The sequence below is a fragment of the Cupressus sempervirens genome, chromosome 8, assembly GCF_028749045.1.
Source record: "Cupressus sempervirens isolate cs-2001-9-10 chromosome 8, ASM2874904v1, whole genome shotgun sequence".
NCBI classification, from domain to species: Eukaryota; Viridiplantae; Streptophyta; class Pinopsida; order Cupressales; family Cupressaceae; genus Cupressus; species Cupressus sempervirens.
This window is the reverse complement of record NC_143125.1, coordinates 239,290,801-239,300,578: the sequence shown is the minus strand read 5'-3', so window position 1 is coordinate 239,300,578 and position 9,778 is coordinate 239,290,801. Positions and strand designations below refer to the sequence as shown.

General features: G+C 31.7%; 1 pseudogene; it reads right to left on the bottom strand.

Moving 5' to 3' along the window:
• Positions 1-641: 641 nt before the first annotated feature.
• Positions 642-9,778, bottom strand: part of LOC149542394 (uncharacterized) — a 169,003-nt pseudogene continuing 159,866 nt past the window's right edge.

Sequence of the window (9,778 nt, the reverse complement as noted above, 5' to 3'; positions counted from 1 at the left end):
ACTTTGGGGGTTCATTTTTGTGGGATAGGAATTTGGACGGGATTTCTTGGGGGGAGACAACTTTTGGAAGAAAATTTCAGAAGGCGAATTCTAAAGAAGATTTTCAGAAGAAGGTTATTGAAGAGGAGCGAATTCTCGTACAGCCTTCGGAGATTGCATAATAGCATCAGATTGAGGTAGGGCCTTGTGTTTGATCACGGGTTGAATTATGCAATTTGATAATCTTGTCTTCTTCGTGCTTGTGGATTATCAATCCGAATTGTCTGGATTTCACTGTTTGATTCTTTCGCTCTCTTATGAACCTTATGATACTATATTGTATTTCACCTATATAATAGAATTGGTAAAATAAATCAATTTGAAACCCTCGTTTCTAGATTAAGAAATTATTGTATTTATTTTGGGTGGGATCTATTTTTTTTTTTTTAATAAAAATAATAATAATAAATAAAAATAGAGAGAATTGTTTAATAAAATTTGTTTATTTGTAATATTTTGTTACTTAAATAAATAGAATTCTTAAAAAAAAAATTTGTTAATATTATTAAAAAAAAAAAAATTAAAAAAAAAAAAAAAAAAAAAAAAAAAAAAATTGGTGGGGGAATTACCCCCACCCGTGCCTTTTTTTTATGGCAGGCCGACTACTGTGCAGTCGTACCTGCTGACGCAGGCCGACTGCAGCAGCAGTCGTGCGCTGCAGCAGTGGAAGGCAGGCCGACTGCTGTGCAGTCGTACCTGCTAACGCAGGCCAACTGCGGCAGCAGTCGTGCTCTGCGACCCTGCACGGAGCCAGCGATTTAAAAATCGCTAGGTGAATATTTTCCATATTATGCATTATGTTATTAATAAATTGTATCATAATAATTTTGTTATAATAATTTTATTATTATTTTTATAATAATTTTATTATAATAATTTTATTATTATTATTTTTTTTAAATATAATTTTTTTTTTATAATAAATAATTGGAGGATTAAACTCAAAAATTTAGTTGTTAGTTAATTAACTATTTATATGTATATAAATATAAAATTGAGGAAATTAATAATTATTAGATAGTTATTAATTTAAATATGTATATGAAATTGGAATTGATTTAAGCTATTGGTAAATAGTTTTTAAATAAAATAGGTATTTTTTTAAACTTTTAGAACTTCGATTTTTAACTGGGTTTTGGATTTATCTATTTATTATTTAATAATCAAATACTATTATTATTTAATAAATGAAGAAATGATTATTATTACTTTTAAGTTGCGTTATGATTAATTATGAGAACGGGTTAATTCGTTGGGGTAAGCTGTGAAACTTAGTTGTTGAAATATACGTTAATCTACAAACTAAAACCTTTATGATATACTTTCGAAGTCAAATTCAATTTGTGAGACTGTGACGTTTTCTTTGTGTTTTCTGTATTTTGGGGTTGCTTTAGTATTGACCAGTTTAGGTTGTTACCAGAGGCTCGGGGTCTTGAATGTGATGTCATGATGATTTGGTCTCGATCTTTCTTAACTCGACCATGGTAATGTGATGAAGTGCTCTATGACATGATTGTGTTTACTGTTTGTGATTGCTTTCCAGTTCCTTGTGTGAAGCTGAGATGTATGTATTTGAGAATACCTAACTTAACCATTTTTGAGTCTCGATCAGTTATATTTGATAACCATTTCTGAGTCTCGATCAATTATACTTGTATTACTTTCTGGTTGCTCATTAGAGAACCATTGGATTTTGTGACTTATCATTGATGCCTTCAGTTGCTAATAGAGAACTGTCGTGATTACTTGATTACTATTTGATGTTATCTGTTGCTCATGAAGAACTGATATATTTTGTGGATTATCTTTTTATGATATTTTCAGTTGCTCGCATAGGACTGAGATGGTTTTATTATGATTCTTTGATTTATGAGTTCATGAGCTAGGGTAGGTTATCTATGTGTAGAGTCGGGAAGTGGCTTGCAATGGGGGTCGGAGCCCTAAGTGGCTGCCTTGAGAAACCCATTGTAAGTCATTTTTAATAAGTGAAAACATTTACACTAAATGAGAGAAAATGAACCTAATAAGATAATTGTATGTTCTCTCCCATGCCATGAGTGCTAGTACAGACTAGGATGGGGTAGAGAGGACGCTTGGTTACGACCTTGCATACCATAGTATGCCTCGTCAGTACGAGAGGATACTAGTGGCCGCAGGATCAGTAGGGACCCGGGATTCCTAAGGGATTGCTCGGGTAACTTCTACATGACTTTTGCGATGACACTTTCCCGCTTGCATATTAGGTTTCCTACGTGTCTTGTGGTACCTCTGGGATATAGATGTCGATCTTTTTAGGAACCCTTGAGTTAGCATACTTATAGGATTTCCTGAACTTAGAGAGTATTTATGATTATAGGTTTTGTTATCCTATTTGGGACTTGAGACTATCTCCTCAGCGCGGTGGGAGTGGACCATTTAGGTTCCACGCGGTCGGGTGGTAGTGCTTTACTCTTACCATTGAGATCCGTTCCGTGGTCACCGTGGCTGGAGATTTCATGATTGGCATTTACCTTCACTATGCTCTTGGATTATTATGATGGATGGTTAGATTTTATGATAGATGTTTTATCATTATGGATGTATGGATGTATCATGTATGGTGAATAGTTTCATATATTTTTACTGTACCTTGTATCATGGATTTGAGGATGTTGTATCTTGATCTTTACATATGTATATTCTTTTAAGCCTATCATACCCTGTGACATGTACAGTGGATGAATGAGCATTCCGAATTAATTTGCCAAGGAGCATTCAGAACAAATGTATATTATGGACATTGGAGTTTCTGATTATTCTTTTATATGTATGTGTTAGTTGTTAGACTTAGAATTAATTAAATTTAAACGTGACTCAATGTCTTGGGATCTTTAAGAAATGTAACTTGCAATGTATGTTTGTCGATGATTACATGTTATTGCTTCCGCTACTATTTGTTTGATGTGTATGTCATACTTTCTTACTTAAAAAAAAAAAAAAAAAAAAAAAGAAAAAAAAAGTTTAGTAAACTTAGTGAAACTTTAGGTTAATTCTTTTGGATCCCTTGGCGGGGCGTTACAACCATCAAAATAGCTACTAAACTAATCTACCTGAATCTAAAACTGTATCAAATTACATTGGTGTCCTCATCATGCATATGATTTGCTAATAAAATTAGTTCAATATAGCATAAGTGTGAATAGAGTATTTCAATCACCCTTCAAATACAATTTTATAATTGTACTTAATTTTTTTATAGTCAAATTTAGATAAAATAACTCAAGCCTCATTACTAAGCACAAATTAATTATTCAAGATTAAACATAGAGTACCCCTATATACAAGCCTTGTCAATATCCATATACTAATTTATTTGTATATGAAATAGAATATGATTTTAATGTTAGTTTTTTAAGAATAAAAGGGAGTTTTAAAAAATGAAATAGATTAATAAGATCTCAAATAGTTCATGCCAAAGTAAATGATGATAGTATATGTCTAAATTAGATACAAATAAACAAGGTGAATTAGGGAAGAAGTTGATCAAAGATAATTTGAAAGTAGAATGTGATTTTAATGTTAGTTTTGTAAAGCAAAGGAAGTTCTTGAATATGAAATAGACTAATAATATCTCAAATAGTTCATCTAAAAGCATATTTGATGCATTCAAGAAGATAATACTTACACAAAATGAAGATGAATCATGCCAGAGAAGTTGAGTATTGACCCTTCTAGTTTTTTATTTGATAGTTTCCTGACAATGACACATTCAAAATGCACTTATGAGAAAATACATATAAAAAATGAAATTGATTAAACAATGAAGGTATGTTAGTTTGAGTTTCATTTGGTTTTGAGAATATTTGAATATTCTCTACTTAACAAGGCCAACCACGTAAAGGTGGAAGCTCATCTGGCCTCACCCCCACTCCCCCCAACATCAATTTAAATTCCTCATTTACATCTAATTACATACTTCATTCATTCATTCATCCATTAATGAACCATACCATTTAATCAATACAATCACGTAACATTCATTAATATGATATAAAATTCATTAATACTAAACACTATTCAAGAATTCATTAACACATAATAATATTCATAAATATAACATAAAATTCAATATTAATATGCAAAATTCATAGATAATTAATTAAAACAATGTTCTTTCATTATCCAATAAAGTTTATCAAACAAGGTTTATGAAAGAGCATTTAAAAAATCATTTCTTTTTTTTGTTTTTATTAGATTTATTAAGGAAAAGGCTGATAGGAGCATCAATATCTTCCTCATTCTCCTCCTCTTGTGTCCATAATGTCAAATTATGATGCTTCCTCTTGCTTGAGGAGCATGAGGCTGCTGTAGTAAAGGGAGGTCTATTGCAATAACAAGTAAATGGGTTCTATTCACATACTTCTTTTTTACTATTACAAGTATTTCATTAACTAGTAGAACATTACATGCATTTTTCTTTACCTAAAAATGCCACATCATGTATGATAACATTTTGATAGGCCGCCACCTCAACATGTTGAACACTTAAAACATGCTCCACTTGTTCACCATGATGTTCAACATGCTCTAAAATATTCTAAAAAAGGTTAACGACCAGTTGCAATTGAAGATATTTAATTCCATTAATAATTACATAATTTATTTCCAATAGAAAATTAATACCTCCACCACTGTTGAAAATAATTGGTTAATTGTGTATTGTCTTTGATGTTACACAAAATGTCATATCATTGCTAGTTAGTGTATACCTAGCTCACTCGGGTGATGAAGACAATTTTCTATGTCTGTCAAGCATTCCAGAGTTTGCCTAGTTGAGAAGACAATGTCTATCGAGTTCACTCAGGCGACAAAGAGAAGATCACAAAAGTTGAGTGTTAACTAAGTTCACTCGGTTAATGAAAGAAAAGTTGGATGTAACCAGTGTGAACCAAGCTCACTCGATTACCAAAGGAACTTTGTGGAAATGTAGTTTTAATCGAGTTCACTTGGTTAACATAGGAAAATTGTTTCTGAGTTAGTTTCTACCGAGTAGGGTTGACTAACGAAGGATTTTCTTTTTTTGACTTATTAAATTCAATAGTTTTATTTATTGGTTCTAGTTGACCAAGGAGATGAATATTAAGTATTCTAAGTTATATTCAAGCTGACTTGACAATGTGTATGATATAGATATAAGGTCAAGTTGAGGATTGAATGTGTGCAAGTAATAGAAGATTTGCAGATTCTTAGAGGAAGCAAATTAGAAGGATAAGAAGAATATCCTTGTTGAGCTACAAAGATATATTTGATCTGAAAGGATCAATTATACAAGCTAGAATTGAGATTTGTAATCAACAATTTAGTTGCATCAAAAATCAAGTCATCTCATTGTTACTATCCAACCATTGTAGTAGTGATCTAAATCTCTTAACAGAGTTGGCTTAACAACTATTTGTAAATCCTCTAACAAGGTGGCATTTCTACATTGAAGTGTCTAAAGAACTCTAATAGGGACACTCCTAATAGGGTGATTAAATCCTCTAATAAGGTGACACCTAATAGTGTGTTTTTTAACCTTTAACAAGATTGGCTCCTAATAGAGCTCACTTGAGAAGGGTGAAAAATAGTAACTAGTTGCAACTGGTGGTTTTTCCCAAATTGAGTTTCCACATTAAATCTTGGTGTCACTTGTGTTCATGCTATTTATTTCATGTGTATGCAACTAAGTTAAATAAGATTAATCACTAATAATATCTTAAGATTTGCGTTTTCTGAGTTACATCGTTTACTAGTGTAAAGTGAGAGCGTTTGTATTTACCGAGCATCATTATTTTCAATGAAGTTTATGTTTTGTACTAAAATCTAAGGGATATAAGATTTATTTTAGTGGTAACTGATTCACCCCTCCCCTCTTAGTTACTCCTCTTATATTTCCAACAATTGGTATCAGAGCTTATTGGTGCTTGTAGATAAAGGTTTCAAGGACCTAAGCTAAATATTAGGATGTCTTATAGGAGAGAGATTCCCAAGCTAAACAAAGATAAATTTTAGGCATGACATGAACTTATGAAGTTGCACTTAGAAACCATCAATGATTTAGGTTTGAAATACTTGGAAAATGCTTACAAGGCTCCTATTGGAATATTGACTGTAGAAGAGATTGCTGAAAATAAAAATCATAACATCATGATGATTGACATTGCATCAACTCTCAACTATGATGAGTTTGACGAGGTTAAGGGATGTGCTATTGCTCATGAGATATAGACCAAACTGAAGGATATATATGGAGGTGATGATAATGTAAAAAGAGCCAAGGCTGAAATCTTGAGAGGTCAATTTGATCAGATGAAAATGAGAGAGGATGAAAACATTGCAAAATATGTTGAGAGAATCAAAGCCAATGTTAGTGTTGTCAAAGCCTCTAGAGAGACAATTGAAGATGTAATAGTGTTAAGCAAGGTGCTCAAAGCCCTTCTTCATATCTATGCAATCAGAGTGTGCTATTCAAGAGATGATTCATACAATTGACTCTACATATCAATTCATCTTTGAGTTCCTTTGTCTCATCAACTTTGTTTTTTTCTAGGACAAGGGTAAGAATTTTTTTACTATATTTATTTATCATCTAAGTAGCCATGAAGCTAGGATTAGTACTACATGCGATGTCATCTAAAACTTCTGCCTCAATTTTAGATCATATTTGATCTGCTATCATTTTTTCTTTTCCCTATCAATATGTATCAAGTTGTGACATCAATATCAATCAAATTCTATCAAAATAACTCCAAAGCCATAAAGAAAAGAACATAATAATATGAAATTCATTTCTATATAATTTGTACAATTACACTAATTAAGGTTTACCTTGTTGAAGAAAGTGTGTGAGGAACATCTCCACCTGTGCCTTGTGGTAGATCCATGCTGGCTTATGAGAAATATTAGTAATTACTAGCAATCAGCAACAAAATGAAAGTAATAGACTTACTAAAAAAATTTACTAATAAAACAATAGATTGTATATTAGAGTCAATATTAATCAGAGGTAACTGGTTTAAATGTTATACTTACTAGTCCCATGATAGTGAATTTTTTTTATCTACATGATTCAAATTGTAATCTATTAGAAGCTCTTCCCCTATACTTGTTGATTTTATTGCATATACAAAAACACAATTTCCCTCACTTGTCTTGAATATATAATTCAACCTCTTATTAGTTGATACAGGTCGAGAACTATTTATAAAATCTACAATATTCCTTGTTTCTTTTGGCCTTCCATCAATATACATAGTGAGCCTTTTACTTTGATCATTTTCTTTACATTGTATATAATTTACTGACAATGCATACCTGTGCATACTTTTTATATATTACACAATCTGCATCCAATTATTGTAATTTTAAGTCCTACATACTCCATCTATTCAAAAACTTTATTATAACTAACCTTTATGTCATCCATGGAAAATAAGCCCAAACCATGTAATGAAGATGGAGCTATGCGATATATCCTTTTGTTAACTTAAAAATCAGTGTAAACTGGAGGTAGTTCCTTGGGTACCCATTCTTTCTAAAGATGTGTGTACCTTAAGGGAACCTTCTTGTCACCTTTGGTCTCATTATCATTAGAACATGAACCCCCTCTCAACAAGGAAAAAATCTATTCATTTATTGAATTTTATTCTAATCTTTTGACCTATAGTTGATGTCCCTATTTTAGACCTACTTGATGTCTCACTTTTGTCTTCTATTCTCGCATTTTCATCACTCAAGGAAGATAGATCAAATAAATACCTATTTGGTGATACTTTAAATCCATCAAATGAAAGATATAGTAGGACTAAAGTTGATGTGGATGGTAAAGAGTCAACACACAAATAATAAATTGTATCTATAGGGTCTATTGACTTATACCTATCGATCCATTTCACTGTGCATAATCATGATCAAAGGCATTCAATTTCTTGCATATGTAAATCATTTATCTTAAGTTAGCCAAAAATTACATGATATGTATGCAAAAAATTACATAGAAGACACAAATTATATGATGCATTCATCAAAATTATTGTATATATTTTAATTCCTTACCTCTAATTGATGTGTGGTACCTATGCAAAATCATTGCATATACTCCATGACATTAGACTTCAACACATGATAACTTAATTATACAAATATACAAGTCAAAAAAATTTCTATGAATAAATCAATACCTCATATGTGACATTGATCATACCTCAGCATACATTTCATTGATCATCATCTTTATCCATGTCATCATCATGCCTATCATCATCATCATCATCACCATCATTGTTCTTGTCCCCTTCATCATCATCATCATCTTCATCATCATCATCATGACCAACATCACCACCATCTTTATCACCATTATCATCATCTTCATCTCCATTATCATGACCATCATCATCATCACCATAATTTCCTTGATCATCACTTTCTTCATCACCATGAGCATGATCATCATGATCACCACCATCATTGTCAACATCACTAGAATCATCATCATCATGTAACAGTCATTCATGATCATCATTTATTTCATCTTCTAATTCTTTAGTATCTTCTTCTTCCATCACATTATACTTTACCAATGTTCCTCTTGGATCATTTGTAATGAAAAATGACCAACCCAGTTTATGTGGAATGCCCAAGTAAAATACTTGCTCACATTGGATTGGAAGAGCATAGGGCTCATCTCCAACTAGCTCAAATGACCTTGTATTAATGATTGTAAATCCACTATCATGTACAATAATAGTCCTAATAGGATAGAACTAATTTGAATGAGTTAAAGTCACACTCAAGTATATCATCCAAAATGCCATACTATCTATTTTTAGATTGTTGAGGATGTATGTATTTTTAGATGAAATATTAATGACCTCAATGACTGCATTTATCCCAGAATCACAAGTTTTCTTCATTTTGTCTAACTCTTTTATGAAAAATTTATGGCTATGAAAGTACATAGCTTTGTGGTGTTTTATTTGTAATGATTCAAATATGTCAAGATTATTTGCATTGATTCATGAGTTGATATTAAACTTATGGGTCATGATTAGTAATCTTATATGCACCTTTCTACCTCTCAAACCATATACTAGATCAATTACCGTGTGTGTAACATTGAGATCTTCATTATGATGAGATTCTTTAACTAATGATGCAACACCATCCCATGTTAATGAGTGACCATTTTCTTGAGATTTTTGAATCTATACCATCATCCAATCAAGATTATTTGCAATATACAAATGTAGTACATCCCACTCATGCCCAACTATAAAGAAAACAAGTAGACCACTTAGAAAAAATAAATATTGAAGATTTATAAGAATTAATAAACTAAAATAACATCTTATAATTACCTCTCACTTTCCTCAATCTACCTTTACCCATCAAATACCCCACTTCAAATTTGTTAATAGAGTTGGGATCCCAAATATGATCTACATGGATATTTTATGCAAACTTGGGAAGATATTTAGTAATGTACACCATGGTCTAGTATACCATATATCTCTCCACCATAGAACCCTTAGCATGTGATCTTTGTCGAATAAATCTCTTAATAAATTTCAAGTGCCTCTCAACCATCCATAGTGACCTAGTTTTTATAGGCCCACACAATTCAATCTCCTCAACTTGATGTATGAGGTAGTCTTCTTGAGCAATGAAAAAAGTTGAAGTTAGACACTTTTACATTTCATACATAAGCTAGTTCCAATAT